Here is a 17,130-nt window from a genome sequence, read left to right on the forward strand (position 1 = left end):
ACCTTCTACTGTTGAAAAGGGTCAGGGACACACGAGCTATCACTACAGGAGTCACCACACTGGAGAGGTTCCGAGTGCTGCACCACCTTGTCCCACGAGGCCGAATTTCAGAGACACCTTAGGTATCACCTCGGCTGCACTGGTCTCATCACTAGGGCTGTAATCCCTCCTACAGCATCCTGACTCTCTGGTCTCTGCTTGAACACTTACCCCAGCCCATGTAGTCTCAGGAGTTGGGGAACATCATTCACAGTTAGGAAGTCCTTCCTTCATTGTGTCTCCCCGGCACTCCGACATGCTGACTCAAATCAGCCCAACCCGTGGAGTCACCAAAACGTACAAGGTGTGCATCCCTTGACCCAGGAACCCCACTTCTAGGAATCTGCCCTGCAGGGAGAGAAGCACAAGGGTATAAAGTTAAAGTGTAGAGCATCATGGAGAATTGTATCAGTGCTCTCCCTGACCCTGGGACTGTTCAAGTAAAGTGGAGTGGCCGTTGGACAGGGGTGCAGTAGATGGGGTCTTGCATCCAATGGGAGCTTAGACTGGGTGATGTCAAAGGTTATTCTAAGTATAAGGCCTTGAGTTGCTCAGCTCCAGGATGAGAGAGGAGCGGACAGTTCTGAGCTCACTTTCTGTCATCTCTCTCTTACCTGTCTCTCCTCCCCTTGGCTCAGACCAGAGAGCTCCACAGAGAAAGGGATCAGGATGAGGTTGGGCTTCACAAGCGTCGTGACGTGACTGGAGCCACGTCTTGTGCTTATGTGGGGGGAGAGGGAATCCATCATGCCCCCCATGGATCAACTGCAGCCCTGAAAGGCGCCGAAGGATCGGCGGCAGGGATGACCGTGGGCCTGGCGGGAGCCACCATCGAGGATCCAGGAGAAAGCGGATCCGGCCAGGCCACTGCAGGTGCTGCCCGCCTATCCCCGCAGGACACGAACCTGGTCTCGGCGGATGTTGCCAGCACATCCTCGACGGGGGCAGATGGTCCAGACAGCAGCACGAGCGTGGTGTTGCCAGGTGCAGTCACAACCAGCAAGCCTGCTGCTGGAAGAGCTGAAGGGAAGGTCTCAGCCCCCGTGGTCTCCACCTTGCAGAGTGAAGGCTACACGTCTGAACGGGATGGAAGCCAGAAGGTCTCCCACCCCAGGGATGAAGCCTGGAAGGAAAAAAAGGAAAGGAGGACACGTCTTCAGCGAGGAAACGTTCCCATCACCGCAGGACAGGTGAAGGTCACCACAGGACAGGAGGGGACAAGACCCAGAAAGCATCCTCCCACTGGTCCTCATGCGGCCATGAAAACTCCAAAGGTGACAAAGGAGGGGAGGACAGCTCGCAGACGGAGGAAGAGCCAGCCCACCACCAGTTCGGGGACTCGAAGTAAGACATCCAGTGAGATCCTCTCCTTCTTTAGGCCCTTCAGTCATTCCTGATTCAGCACCAAGGCTCACACATGGCCACTGGGAGGTAGACAAAGCCCCGGTTGGCTTGCATCCTTCCCTAGAGAGGCAATTCCTACTTTCTCTAATAAACGAAACCATACAACTCCAAAAGAAATGCTATCTTGTGTTTTCTATGTCCCCTCGCCTGGTAGTGACTTGACAGTGACTTCTGTGATGCGAATTGTGCTTTGGCCTGAGACCCCAGAATCAAAATTTTGTTGTAGAAGATATGTAGTAAGTATCATTAAGCCATTCACTAGGGCTGGAAATAGATGCACTATACAGAAATTTTCGCTGCGAGGTTGCGAATCTTTTGAAATAAGATTTAATATGTAAATAGTTTGGGGAGAAGATAAGCTGGGGGAAGTGACTGTGTGATGTGTATACTTGCGTTGCTGAATTAATTACTTAACTCATCAGGTATTTATTGGGTGTCTGTGCTGTGCCTAGCACGAGGCTATGTTATTGAAAAACGACCCTTTTCTCAGCAAAGCACTCTGGTTTGGTTATGGGCACTCTGCAGAAGGCAAGGAACTAAGCACAGGAAAAGGTTTTCGTCGCTTGCTCGAAGGTCACACGTGCATAGCCACTGCCAGAAAGAGAAGCCTGTTTTCCCCGCAAGGCTTCTCCAGGGCACGTAGGGTGGAGGGAGGACAAGTCTGCAGCCGGGGCTGAGCTTCAGGCCATAGCTGGGGTCAGAGGTTCACCTTATGAAAACAGAAACTCTCTCTGGCTTGTAAGGAAATCAAACCATTGGGAGTTATTTTACTTTGTGTAGGATAAAACAGAACACGGGGGGATCAGGGTTGTCATTGGCTCAACAAAGGGACACAATCTTTATGGTAGAAGCAGCACCAACGAGGAGTCTGGAAATCTGAGTTCCTATCCTGTCTGGGCCACTGACTCTCCTGGGTCACTCTGCCTCTCTGTAATGGTACCTCTGTGGGCAGCCACGGGGTCCCCAACTGTAAAACCAATGGATTGGACCGCTGCAGTGATTCTTACCCTTGGTTGTATGTTGCAAGTTCCCTGGGGAGCTTAATAACAAACAAACAAAAATATTGATAGCCTGACCCCAATCCCAGAGATTCTGATGACATTTAGGTGGGGTAAGCCCTCCAGCACTGGGAGTTTTAAAAATCTCACCCAATAATTCTACTGTGCAGCAGCCAAGTTGGAAAACCACTGGGCTAGGAGGTCTGGGGGGGGGCCTCTTTCCGCCCCAGTATGCCATAACTTTACAGTGGAAGACAGTAGTTCTCCAACATTCACATGCATAAGGATCACCTGGGAAGCCTATTTAAAAAATAACATTTCTCACCATACGATATCCCTTATACATGGACTCTACAGTACGATGCCAATGGACATATCTGCGAAACAGAAACAGACTCCCAGACATAGAAAAGAGACTTGGGGTTTTCAGTGGGGTAGGGGGCAGGGAAGGATTGGGAGTTTGGGATTAGCAGATGCAAACTACAGGGTGGATAAACAGCAGGGTCCTACTGTAGAGCACAGAGAACTATAGTCAGTATCCTGTGATAAACCATAATGGAAAAGAATAGGAAAAAGACTATACATGAAATACACAAAGAACGCACATGAAACTGAATCAGAAATTAACGGAAGAAATTAACACAACAGAAATTAACACAACCTTGTAAATCGACTAGACGTCAATAAAAAAGAAGGGGGAAAAGAAAAAAAATAGAAGCCAAGGTTGGGTTCCGTTTGCGGGGAGGGAGCATGCAGAAGAGGGGCTGGCAGGCTTCTATTTCTTGCTCTGGGTGGCGGCTACAAGGGTGCTCACTTTCTTGTTACTCATTAAGCTATATATTTACGGTTTGTGCACTTTCATGAATGTGTGTTATATTTCACAATAAAAACAGTTTCTAAAACTGTAAAAAATATATATAAATATAAAAAGTTAGCCTCCCTGAAAAGAGAAAATGGGTGAGAAAATTCTCCATATCCTGGAAATGACAGTACCAATGGGACTCTGACAGGTAGCACTCTTTCTAAGCTCCTGCCAGCACTGTGCTATATACGCTGGGGGCACAGAGAACAGCAATCCCCATAGGATGCCTGCCCTCAGCAAGTACACGGTCCACTTCCAGGATTTTATCCCCAGGACATCGTTCAGCAGAAGCGCCAAGATGATGGAGATTTGTAACAACAAGACTGGAAACCACCCAGATATTTACAAGAGCAGGAGGGTTTTCTCAACCGTTTGAGTAGAAAGACTATCCGGCCTACCCACACCTATACCCTGGCAGGGTCAGCCTGTTCCCTATGGACGTGGTGGTTGGTTTAGGGGGAGGCTGGTGAGCCTGCCCCAAGGGGGTGGGGGCTTGGAGGCTCAACAAAGGGGTGTGTGATGCGATGGTGACGGGTCACAAAGGGCTTGCGGTATAAATAGGGTCGGGTCAAGAGACTCTGGCAGAGTCCTGCAGGGAGGTGACGAGGTGCTTTCGTTCCCTCTCTCTCTCTCTCCGAGGCTCAACTTGTGGCTGGTGGCTCTGTCTTGAACGAAGAGAGCCATGAGCAGTGAGAGTTTACCTCATTACACGGCCAATAGCTACTGTTCAGTGGGGGTGTCGAGGACCTCCATGGGGGTCCTGCAACGACAACTGTACGAGGGAGGAGAGTATGACATTTTCAAGTACGCTCCCATGTTTGAGAGCGACTTTATCCAGGTCAGCAAGGAAGGAGAACTGATCGACCTAGACAACCGCGTCCAAACGGTGACTGTGGGCGTCGCATCCACCAGCCCCCTCTTCCCACTACCTGACGTCATGCTGCTGGCCCGACCAAGGAAAGTCTGTGCCGGGATCACCAAGGGGAGAGGTTGCAAGCCCGTGAAGACCCTAGAGCTCACCAGGCTGCTCCCCTTGAAGTTTGTCAAGATCTCCATCCACAACCGGGAGAAACAGCAGCTGTGCCTGAGTCTTGCTACCGGCCGGACTTTCTACCTGCAGCTGTGCCCCTCTTCCGACGCACAAGAAGACCTCTTTTCCTATTGGGAAAAGCTTGTCTATATCCTGAGACCACCGGTAGACAGTTACAGCAGTACCCCGATGCTCCAAACTGGAGATGCAGCGACTACAGAGGATGCCGACATCCTAGTGGTAAGCACCTACAGGGACTCAAGAACACGGGGCAGGGTGCTTTGGGAGAGCAAGGCAAAGCTGGTCCTTCATAGCCTTTGGTGCTCTCTGAGACTCGCCTGGGAAATACCTTCTACTGTTGAAAAGGGTCAGGGACACACGAGCTATCACTACAGGAGTCACCACACTGGAGAGGTTCCGAGTGCTGCACCACCTTGTCCCACGAGGCCGAATTTCAGAGACACCTTAGGTATCACCTCGGCTGCACTGGTCTCATCACTAGGGCTGTAATCCCTCCTACAGCATCCTGACTCTCTGGTCTCTGCTTGAACACTTACCCCAGCCCATGTAGTCTCAGGAGTTGGGGAACATCATTCACAGTTAGGAAGTCCTTTCTTCATTGTGTCTCCCCGGGACTCCGACATGCTGACTCAAATCAGCCCAACCCGTGGAGTCACCAAAACGTACAAGGTGTGCATCCCTTGACCCAGGAACCCCACTTCTAGGAATCTGCCCTGCACGGAGAGAAGCACAAGGGTATAAAGTTAAAGTGTAGAGCATCATGGAGAATTGTATCAGTGCTCTCCCTGACCCTGGGACTGTTCAAGTAAAGTGGAGTGGCCGTTGGACAGGGGTGCAGTAGATGGGGTCTTGCATCCAATGGGAGCTTAGACTGGGTGATGTCAAAGGTTATTCTAAGTATAAGGCCTTGAGTTGCTCAGCTCCAGGATGAGAGAGGAGCGGACAGTTCTGAGCTCACTTTCTGTCATCTCTCTCTTACCTGTCTCTCCTCCCCTTGGCTCAGACCACAGAGCTCCACAGAGAAAGGGATCAGGATGAGGTTGGGCTTCACAAGCGTCGTGACGTGACTGGAGCCACGTCTTGTGCTTATGTGGGGGGAGAGGGAATCCATCATGCCCCCCATGGATCAACTGCAGCCCTGAAAGGCGCCGAAGGATCGGCGGCAGGGATGACCGTGGGCCTGGCGGGAGCCACCATCGAGGATCCAGGAGAAAGCGGATCCGGCCAGGCCACCGCAGGTGCTGCCCGCCTATCCCCGCAGGACACGAACCTGGTCTCGGCGGATGTTGCCAGCACATCCTCGACGGGGGCAGATGGTCCAGACAGCAGCACGAGCGTGGTGTTGCCAGGTGCAGTCACAACCAGCAAGCCTGCTGCTGGAAGAGCTGAAGGGAAGGTCTCAGCCCCCGTGGTCTCCACCTTGCAGAGTGAAGGCTACACGTCTGAACGGGATGGAAGCCAGAAGGTCTCCCACCCCAGGGATGAAGCCTGGAAGGAAAAAAAGGAAAGGAGGACACGTCTTCAGCGAGGAAACGTTCCCATCACCGCAGGACAGGTGAAGGTCACCACAGGACAGGAGGGGACAAGACCCAGAAAGCATCCTCCCACTGGTCCTCATGCGGCCATGAAAACTCCAAAGGTGACAAAGGAGGGGAGGACAGCTCGCAGACGGAGGAAGAGCCAGCCCACCACCAGTTCGGGGACTCGAAGTAAGACATCCAGTGAGATCCTCTCCTTCTTTAGGCCCTTCAGTCATTCCTGATTCAGCACCAAGGCTCACACATGGCCACTGGGAGGTAGACAAAGCCCCGGTTGGCTTGCATCCTTCCCTAGAGAGGCAATTCCTACTTTCTCTAATAAACGAAACCATACAACTCCAAAAGAAATGCTATCTTGTGTTTTCTATGTCCCCTCGCCTGGTAGTGACTTGACAGTGACTTCTGTGATGCGAATTGTGCTTTGGCCTGAGACCCCAGAATCAAAATTTTGTTGTAGAAGATATGTAGTAAGTATCATTAAGCCATTCACTAGGGCTGGAAATAGATGCACTATACAGAAATTTTCGCTGCGAGGTTGCGAATCTTTTGAAATAAGATTTAATATGTAAATAGTTTGGGGAGAAGATAAGCTGGGGGAAGTGACTGTGTGATGTGTATACTTGCGTTGCTGAATTAATTACTTAACTCATCAGGTATTTATTGGGTGTCTGTGCTGTGCCTAGCACGAGGCTATGTTATTGAAAAACGACCCTTTTCTCAGCAAAGCACTCTGGTTTGGTTATGGGCACTCTGCAGAAGGCAAGGAACTAAGCACAGGAAAAGGTTTTCGTCGCTTGCTCGAAGGTCACACGTGCATAGCCACTGCCAGAAAGAGAAGCCTGTTTTCCCCGCAAGGCTTCTCCAGGGCACGTAGGGTGGAGGGAGGACAAGTCTGCAGCCGGGGCTGAGCTTCAGGCCATAGCTGGGGTCAGAGGTTCACCTTATGAAAACAGAAACTCTCTCTGGCTTGTAAGGAAATCAAACCATTGGGAGTTATTTTACTTTGTGTAGGATAAAACAGAACACGGGGGGATCAGGGTTGTCATTGGCTCAACAAAGGGACACAATCTTTATGGTAGAAGCAGCACCAACGAGGAGTCTGGAAATCTGAGTTCCTATCCTGTCTGGGCCACTGACTCTCCTGGGTCACTCTGCCTCTCTGTAATGGTACCTCTGTGGGCAGCCACGGGGTCCCCAACTGTAAAACCAATGGATTGGACCGCTGCAGTGATTCTTACCCTTGGTTGTATGTTGCAAGTTCCCTGGGGAGCTTAATAACAAACAAACAAAAATATTGATAGCCTGACCCCAATCCCAGAGATTCTGATGACATTTAGGTGGGGTAAGCCCTCCAGCACTGGGAGTTTTAAAAATCTCACCCAATAATTCTACTGTGCAGCAGCCAAGTTGGAAAACCACTGGGCTAGGAGGTCTGGGGGGGGGCCTCTTTCCGCCCCAGTATGCCATAACTTTACAGTGGAAGACAGTAGTTCTCCAACATTCACATGCATAAGGATCACCTGGGAAGCCTATTTAAAAAATAACATTTCTCACCATACGATATCCCTTATACATGGACTCTACAGTACGATGCCAATGGACATATCTGCGAAACAGAAACAGACTCCCAGACATAGAAAAGAGACTTGGGGTTTTCAGTGGGGTAGGGGGCAGGGAAGGATTGGGAGTTTGGGATTAGCAGATGCAAACTACAGGGTGGATAAACAGCAGGGTCCTACTGTAGAGCACAGAGAACTATAGTCAGTATCCTGTGATAAACCATAATGGAAAAGAATAGGAAAAAGACTATACATGAAATACACAAAGAACGCACATGAAACTGAATCAGAAATTAACGGAAGAAATTAACACAACAGAAATTAACACAACCTTGTAAATCGACTAGACGTCAATAAAAAAGAAGGGGGAAAAGAAAAAAAATAGAAGCCAAGGTTGGGTTCCGTTTGCGGGGAGGGAGCATGCAGAAGAGGGGCTGGCAGGCTTCTATTTCTTGCTCTGGGTGGCGGCTACAAGGGTGCTCACTTTCTTGTTACTCATTAAGCTATATATTTACGGTTTGTGCACTTTCATGAATGTGTGTTATATTTCACAATAAAAACAGTTTCTAAAACTGTAAAAAATATATATAAATATAAAAAGTTAGCCTCCCTGAAAAGAGAAAATGGGTGAGAAAATTCTCCATATCCTGGAAATGACAGTACCAATGGGACTCTGACAGGTAGCACTCTTTCTAAGCTCCTGCCAGCACTGTGCTATATACGCTGGGGGCACAGAGAACAGCAATCCCCATAGGATGCCTGCCCTCAGCAAGTACACGGTCCACTTCCAGGATTTTATCCCCAGGACATCGTTCAGCAGAAGCGCCAAGATGATGGAGATTTGTAACAACAAGACTGGAAACCACCCAGATATTTACAAGAGCAGGAGGGTTTTCTCAACCGTTTGAGTAGAAAGACTATCCGGCCTACCCACACCTATACCCTGGCAGGGTCAGCCTGTTCCCTATGGACGTGGTGGTTGGTTTAGGGGGAGGCTGGTGAGCCTGCCCCAAGGGGGTGGGGGCTTGGAGGCTCAACAAAGGGGTGTGTGATGCGATGGTGACGGGTCACAAAGGGCTTGCGGTATAAATAGGGTCGGGTCAAGAGACTCTGGCAGAGTCCTGCAGGGAGGTGACGAGGTGCTTTCGTTCCCTCTCTCTCTCTCTCCGAGGCTCAACTTGTGGCTGGTGGCTCTGTCTTGAACGAAGAGAGCCATGAGCAGTGAGAGTTTACCTCATTACACGGCCAATAGCTACTGTTCAGTGGGGGTGTCGAGGACCTCCATGGGGGTCCTGCAACGACAACTGTACGAGGGAGGAGAGTATGACATTTTCAAGTACGCTCCCATGTTTGAGAGCGACTTTATCCAGGTCAGCAAGGAAGGAGAACTGATCGACCTAGACAACCGCGTCCAAACGGTGACTGTGGGCGTCGCATCCACCAGCCCCCTCTTCCCACTACCTGACGTCATGCTGCTGGCCCGACCAAGGAAAGTCTGTGCCGGGATCACCAAGGGGAGAGGTTGCAAGCCCGTGAAGACCCTAGAGCTCACCAGGCTGCTCCCCTTGAAGTTTGTCAAGATCTCCATCCACAACCGGGAGAAACAGCAGCTGTGCCTGAGTCTTGCTACCGGCCGGACTTTCTACCTGCAGCTGTGCCCCTCTTCCGACGCACAAGAAGACCTCTTTTCCTATTGGGAAAAGCTTGTCTATATCCTGAGACCACCGGTAGACAGTTACAGCAGTACCCCGATGCTCCAAACTGGAGATGCAGCGACTACAGAGGATGCCGACATCCTAGTGGTAAGCACCTACAGGGACTCAAGATCACGGGGCAGGGTGCTTTGGGAGAGCAAGGCAAAGCTGGTCCTTCATAGCCTTTGGTGCTCTCTGAGACTTGCCTGGGAAATACCTTCTACTGTTGAAAAGGGTCAGGGACACACGAGCTATCACTACAGGAGTCACCACACTGGAGAGGTTCCGAGTGCTGCACCACCTTGTCCCACGAGGCCGAATTTCAGAGACACCTTAGGTATCACCTCGGCTGCACTGGTCTCATCACTAGGGCTGTAATCCCTCCTACAGCATCCTGACTCTCTGGTCTCTGCTTGAACACTTACCCCAGCCCATGTAGTCTCAGGAGTTGGGGAACATCATTCACAGTTAGGAAGTCCTTCCTTCATTGTGTCTCCCCGGGACTCCGACATGCTGACTCAAATCAGCCCAACCCGTGGAGTCACCAAAACGTACAAGGTGTGCATCCCTTGACCCAGGAACCCCACTTCTAGGAATCTGCCCTGCAGGGAGAGAAGCACAAGGGTATAAAGTTAAAGTGTAGAGCATCATGGAGAATTGTATCAGTGCTCTCCCTGACCCTGGGACTGTTCAAGTAAAGTGGAGTGGCCGTTGGACAGGGGTGCAGTAGATGGGGTCTTGCATCCAATGGGAGCTTAGACTGGGTGATGTCAAAGGTTATTCTAAGTATAAGGCCTTGAGTTGCTCAGCTCCAGGATGAGAGAGGAGCGGACAGTTCTGAGCTCACTTTCTGTCATCTCTCTCTTACCTGTCTCTCCTCCCCTTGGCTCAGACCACAGAGCTCCACAGAGAAAGGGATCAGGATGAGGTTGGGCTTCACAAGCATCGTGACGTGACTGGAGCCACGTCTTGGGCTTATGTGGGGGGAGAGGGAATCCATCATGCCCCCCATGGATCAACTGCAGCCCTGAAAGGCGCCGAAGGATCGGCGGCAGGGATGACCGTGGGCCTGGAGGGAGCCACCATCGAGGATCCAGGAGAAAGCGGATCCGGCCAGGCCACCGCAGGTGCTGCCCGCCTATCCCCGCAGGACACGAACCTGGTCTCGGCGGATGTTGCCAGCACATCCTCGACGGGGGCAGATGGTCCAGAGAGCAGCACGAGCGTGGTGTTGCCAGGTGCAGTCACAACCAGCAAGCCTGCTGCTGGAAGAGCTGAAGGGAAGGTCGCAGCCCCCGTGGTCTCCACCTTGCAGAGTGAAGGCTACACGTCTGAACGGGATGGAAGCCAGAAGGTCTCCCACCCCAGGGATGAAGCCTGGAAGGAAAAAAAGGAAAGGAGGACACGTGTTCAGCGAGGAAACGTTCCCATCACCACAGGACAGGTGAAGGTCACCACAGGACAGGAGGGGACAAGACCCAGAAAGCATCCTCCCACTGGTCCTCATGCGGCCATGAAAACTCCAAAGGTGACAAAGGAGGGGAGGACAGCTCGCAGACGGAGGAAGAGCCAGCCCGCCACCAGTTCAGGGACTCGAAGTAAGACATCCAGTGAGATCCTCTCCTTCTTTAGGCGCTTCAGTCATTCCTGATTCAGCACCAAGGCTCACACATGGCCACTGGGAGGTAGACAAAGCCCCGGTTGGCTTGCATCCTTCCCTAGAGAGGCAATTCCTACTTTCTCTAATAAAGGAAACCATACAACTCCAAAAGAAATGCTATCTTGTGTTTTCTATGTCCCCTCGCCTGGTAGTGACTTGACAGTGACTTCTGTGATGTGAATTGTGCTTTGGCCTGAGACCCCAGAATCAAAATTTTGTTGTAGAAGATATGTAGTAAGTATCATTAAGCCATTCACTAGGGCTGGAAATAGATGCACTATACAGAAATTTTCGCTGCGAGGTTGCGAATCTTTTGAAATAAGATTTAATATGTAAATAGTTTGGGGAGAAGATAAGCTGGGGGAAGTGACTGTGTGATGTGTATACTTGCGTTGCTGAATTAATTACTTAACTCACCAGGTATTTATTGGGTGTCTGTGCTGTGCCTAGCACGAGGCTATGTTATTGAAAAACGACCCTTTTCTCAGCAAAGCACTCTGGTTTGGTTATGGGCACTCTGCAGAAGGCAAGGAACTAAGCACAGGAAAAGGTTTTCGTCGCTTGCTCGAAGGTCACACGTGCATAGCCACTGCCAGAAAGAGAAGCCTGTTTTCCCCGCAAGGCTTCTCCAGGGCACGTAGGGTGGAGGGAGGACAAGTCTGCAGCCGGGGCTGAGCTTCAGGCCATAGCTGGGGTCAGAGGTTCACCTTATGAAAACAGAAACTCTCTCTGGCTTGTAAGGAAATCAAACCATTGGGAGTTATTTTACTTTGTGTAGGATAAAACAGAACACGGGGGGATCAGGGTTGTCATTGGCTCAACAAAGGGACACAATCTTTATGGTAGAAGCAGCACCAACGAGGAGTCTGGAAATCTGAGTTCCTATCCTGTCTGGGCCACTGACTCTCCTGGGTCACTCTGCCTCTCTGTAATGGTACCTCTGTGGGCAGCCACGGGGTCCCCAACTGTAAAACCAATGGATTGGACCGCTGCAGTGATTCTTACCCTTGGTTGTATGTTGCAAGTTCCCTGGGGAGCTTAATAACAAACAAACAAAAATATTGATAGCCTGACCCCAATCCCAGAGATTCTGATGACATTTAGGTGGGGTAAGCCCTCCAGCACTGGGAGTTTTAAAAATCTCACCCAATAATTCTACTGTGCAGCAGCCAAGTTGGAAAACCACTGGGCTAGGAGGTCTGGGGGGGGGGGCCTCTTTCCGCCCCAGTATGCCATAACTTTACAGTGGAAGACAGTAGTTCTCCAACATTCACATGCATAAGGATCACCTGGGAAGCCTATTTAAAAAATAACATTTCTCACCATACGATATCCCTTATACATGGACTCTACAGTACGATGCCAATGGACATATCTGCGAAACAGAAACAGACTCCCAGACATAGAAAAGAGACTTGGGGTTTTCAGTGGGGTTGGGGGCAGGGAACGATTGGGAGTTTGGGATTAGCAGATGCAAACTACAGGGTGGATAAACAGCAGGGTCCTACTGTAGAGCACAGAGAACTATAGTCAGTATCCTGTGATAAACCATAATGGAAAAGAATAGGAAAAAGACTATACATGAAATACACAAAGAACGCACATGAAACTGAATCAGAAATTAACGGAAGAAATTAACACAATAGAAATTAACACAACCTTGTAAATCGACTAGACGTCAATAAAAAAGAAGGGGGAAAAGAAAAAAAATAGAAGCCAAGGTTGGGTTTCCTTTGCGGGGAGGGAGCATGCAGAAGAGGGGCTGGCAGGCTTCTATTTCTTGCTCTGGGTGGCAGCTACAAGGGTGCTCACTTTCTTGTTACTCATTAAGCTATATATTTACGGTTTGTGCACTTTCATGAATGTGTGTTATATTTCACAATAAAAACAGTTTCTAAAACTGTAAAAAATATATATAAATATAAAAAGTTAGCCTCCCTGAAAAGAGAAAATGGGTGAGAAAATTCTCCATATCCTGGAAATGACAGTACCAATGGGACTCTGACAGGTAGCACTCTTTCTAAGCTCCTGCCAGCACTGTGCTATATACGCTGGGGGCACAGAGAACAGCAATCCCCATAGGATGCCTGCCCTCAGCAAGTACACGGTCCACTTCCAGGATTTTATCCCCAGGACATCGTTCAGCAGAAGCGCCAAGATGATGGAGATTTGTAACAACAAGACTGGAAACCACCCAGATATTTACAAGAGCAGGAGGGTTTTCTCAACCGTTTGAGTAGAAAGACTATCCGGCCTACCCACACCTATACCCTGGCAGGGTCAGCCTGTTCTCTATGGACGTGGTGGTTGGTTTAGGGGGAGGCTGGTGAGCCTGCCCCAAGGGGGTGGGGGCTTGGAGGCTCAACAAAGGGGTGTGTGATGCGATGGTGACGGGTCACAAAGGGCTTGCGGTATAAATAGGGTCGGGTCAAGAGACTCTGGCAGAGTCCTGCAGGGAGGTGACGAGGTGCTTTCGTTCCCTCTCTCTCTCTCTCCGAGGCTCAACTTGTGGCTGGTGGCTCTGTCTTGAACGAAGAGAGCCATGAGCAGTGAGAGTTTACCTCATTACACGGCCAATAGCTACTGTTCAGTGGGGGTGTCGAGGACCTCCATGGGGGTCCTGCAACGACAACTGTACGAGGGAGGAGAGTATGACATTTTCAAGTACGCTCCCATGTTTGAGAGCGACTTTATCCAGGTCAGCAAGGAAGGAGAACTGATCGACCTAGACAACCGCGTCCAAACGGTGACTGTGGGCGTCGCATCCACCAGCCCCCTCTTCCCACTACCTGACGTCATGCTGCTGGCCCGACCAAGGAAAGTCTGTGCCGGGATCACCAAGGGGAGAGGTTGCAAGCCCGTGAAGACCCTAGAGCTCACCAGGCTGCTCCCCTTGAAGTTTGTCAAGATCTCCATCCACAACCGGGAGAAACAGCAGCTGTGCCTGAGTCTTGCTACCGGCCGGACTTTCTACCTGCAGCTGTGCCCCTCTTCCGACGCACAAGAAGACCTCTTTTCCTATTGGGAAAAGCTTGTCTATATCCTGAGACCACCGGTAGACAGTTACAGCAGTACCCCGATGCTCCAAACTGGAGATGCAGCGACTACAGAGGATGCCGACATCCTAGTGGTAAGCACCTACAGGGACTCAAGAACACGGGGCAGGGTGCTTTGGGAGAGCAAGGCAAAGCTGGTCCTTCATAGCCTTTGGTGCTCTCTGAGACTCGCCTGGGAAATACCTTCTACTGTTGAAAAGGGTCAGGGACACACGAGCTATCACTACAGGAGTCACCACCCTGGAGAGGTTCCGAGTGCTGCACCACCTTGTCCCACGAGGCCGAATTTCAGAGACACCTTAGGTATCACCTCGGCTGCACTGGTCTCATCACTAGGGCTGTAATCCCTCCTACAGCATCCTGACTCTCTGGTCTCTGCTTGAACACTTACCCCAGCCCATGTAGTCTCAGGAGTTGGGGAACATCATTCACAGTTAGGAAGTCCTTCCTTCATTGTGTCTCCCCGGGACTCCGACATGCTGACTCAAATCAGCCCAACCCGTGGAGTCACCAAAACGTACAAGGTGTGCATCCCTTGACCCAGGAACCCCACTTCTAGGAATCTGCCCTGCAGGGAGAGAAGCACAAGGGTATAAAGTTAAAGTGTAGAGCATCATGGAGAATTGTATCAGTGCTCTCCCTGACCCTGGGACTGTTCAAGTAAAGTGGAGTGGCCGTTGGACAGGGGTGCAGTAGATGGGGTCTTGCATCCAATGGGAGCTTAGACTGGGTGATGTCAAAGGTTATTCTAAGTATAAGGCCTTGAGTTGCTCAGCTCCAGGATGAGAGAGGAGCGGACAGTTCTGAGCTCACTTTCTGTCATCTCTCTCTTACCTGTCTCTCCTCCCCTTGGCTCAGACCACAGAGCTCCACAGAGAAAGGGATCAGGATGAGGTTGGGCTTCACAAGCGTCGTGACGTGACTGGAGCCATGTCTTGTGCTTATGTGGGGGGAGAGGGAATCCATCATGCCCCCCATGGATCAACTGCAGCCCTGAAAGGCGCCGAAGGATCGGCGGCAGGGATGACCGTGGGCCTGGCGGGAGCCACCATCGAGGATCCAGGAGAAAGCGGATCCGGCCAGGCCACCGCAGGTGCTGCCCTCCTATCCCCGCAGGACACGAACCTGGTCTCGGCGGATGTTGCCAGCACATCCTCGACGGGGGCAGATGGTCCAGAGAGCAGCACGAGCGTGGTGTTGCCAGGTGCAGTCACAACCAGCAAGCCTGCTGCTGGAAGAGCTGAAGGGAAGGTCGCAGCCCCCGTGGTCTCCACCTTGCAGAGTGAAGGCTACACGTCTGAACGGGATGGAAGCCAGAAGGTCTCCCACCCCAGGGATGAAGCCTGGAAGGAAAAAAAGGAAAGGAGGACACGTCTTCAGCGAGGAAACGTTCCCATCACCGCAGGACAGGTGAAGGTCACCACAGGACAGGAGGGGACAAGACCCAGAAAGCATCCTCCCACTGGTCCTCATGCGGCCATGAAAACTCCAAAGGTGACAAAGGAGGGGAGGACAGCTCGCAGACGGAGGAAGAGCCAGCCCGCCACCAGTTCGGGGACTCGAAGTAAGACATCCAGTGAGATCCTCTCCTTCTTTAGGCGCTTCAGTCATTCCTGATTCAGCACCAAGGCTCACACATGGCCACTGGGAGGTAGACAAAGCCCCGGTTGGCTTGCATCCTTCCCTAGAGAGGCAATTCCTACTTTCTCTAATAAACGAAACCATACAACTCCAAAAGAAATGCTATCTTGTGTTTTCTATGTCCCCTCGCCTGGTAGTGACTTGACAGTGACTTCTGTGATGCGAATTGTGCTTTGGCCTGAGACCCCAGAATCAAAATTTTGTTGTAGAAGATATGTAGTAAGTATCATTAAGCCATTCACTAGGGCTGGAAATAGATGCACTATACAGAAATTTTCACTGCGAGGTTGCGAATCTTTTGAAATAAGATTTAATATGTAAATAGTTTGGGGAGAAGATAAGCTGGGGGAAGTGACTGTGTGATGTGTATACTTGCGTTGCTGAATTAATTACTTAACTCACCAGGTATTTATTGGGTGTCTGTGCTGTGCCTAGCACGAGGCTATGTTATTGAAAAACGACCCTTTTCTCAGCAAAGCACTCTGGTTTGGTTATGGGCACTCTGCAGAAGGCAAGGAAATAAGCACAGAAAAAGGTTTTCGTCGCTTGCTCGAAGGTCACACGTGCATAGCCACTGCCAGAAAGAGAAGCCTGTTTTCCCCGCAAGGCTTCTCCAGGGCACGTAGGGTGGAGGGAGGACAAGTCTGCAGCCGGGGCCGAGCTTCAGGCCATAGCTGGGGTCAGAGGTTCACCTTATGAAAACAGAAACTCTCTCTGGCTTGTAAGGAAATCAAACCATTGGGAGTTATTTTACTTTGTGTAGGATAAAACAGAACACGGGGGGATCAGGGTTGTCATTGGCTCAACAAAGGGACACAATCTTTATGGTAGAAGCAGCACCAATGAGGAGTCCGGAAATCTGAGTTCCTATCTTGTCTGGGCCACTGACTCTCCTGGGTCACTCTGCCTCTCTGTAATGGTACCTCTGTGGGCAGCCACGGGGTCCCCAACTGTAAAACCAATGGATTGGACCGCTGCAGTGATTCTTACCCTTGGTTGTATGTTGCGAGTTCCCTGGGGAGCTTAAAAACAAACAAAAAAAACACTGATAGCCTGACCCCAATCCCAGAGATTCTGATGACATTTAGGTGGGGTAAGCCCTCCAGCACTGGGAGTTTTAAAAATCTCACCCAATAATTCTACTGTGCAGCAGCCAAGTTGGAAAACCACTGGGCTAGGAGGTCTGGGGGGGGGCCTCTTTCCGCCCCAGTATGCCATAACTTTACAGTGGAAGACAGTAGTTCTCCAACATTCACATGCATAAGGATCACCTGGGAAGCCTATTTAAAAAATAACATTTCTCACCATACGATATCCCTTATACATGGACTCTACAGTACGATGCCAATGGACATATCTGCGAAACAGAAACAGACTCCCAGACATAGAAAAGAGACTTGGGGTTTTCAGTGGGGTAGGGGGCAGGGAAGGATTGGGAGTTTGGGATTAGCAGATGCAAACTACAGGGTGGATAAACAGCAGGGTCCTACTGTAGAGCACAGAGAACTATAGTCAGTATCCTGTGATAAACCATAATGGAAAAGAATAGGAAAAAGACTATACATGAAATACACAAAGAACGCACATGAAACTGAATCAGAAATTAACGGAAGAAATTAACACAACAG

The 17,130-nt window shown here is 50.5% G+C and overlaps 1 protein-coding gene across 1 annotated transcript in view; it reads left to right on the forward strand.

Annotated features, from left to right (window-relative positions):
• Positions 1-17,130, forward strand: part of LOC309805348 (uncharacterized protein) — a gene marked incomplete at both ends in the record, with an annotated part of 172,311 nt that overhangs the window by 113,071 nt on the left and 42,110 nt on the right. The gene's annotated exons all lie outside the window — the stretch shown is intronic.

The sequence above is a fragment of the Mesoplodon mirus genome (genome assembly GCF_964341445.2).
Source record: "Mesoplodon mirus genome assembly, chromosome: 5".
NCBI lineage: Eukaryota > Metazoa > Chordata > Mammalia > Artiodactyla > Ziphiidae > Mesoplodon > Mesoplodon mirus.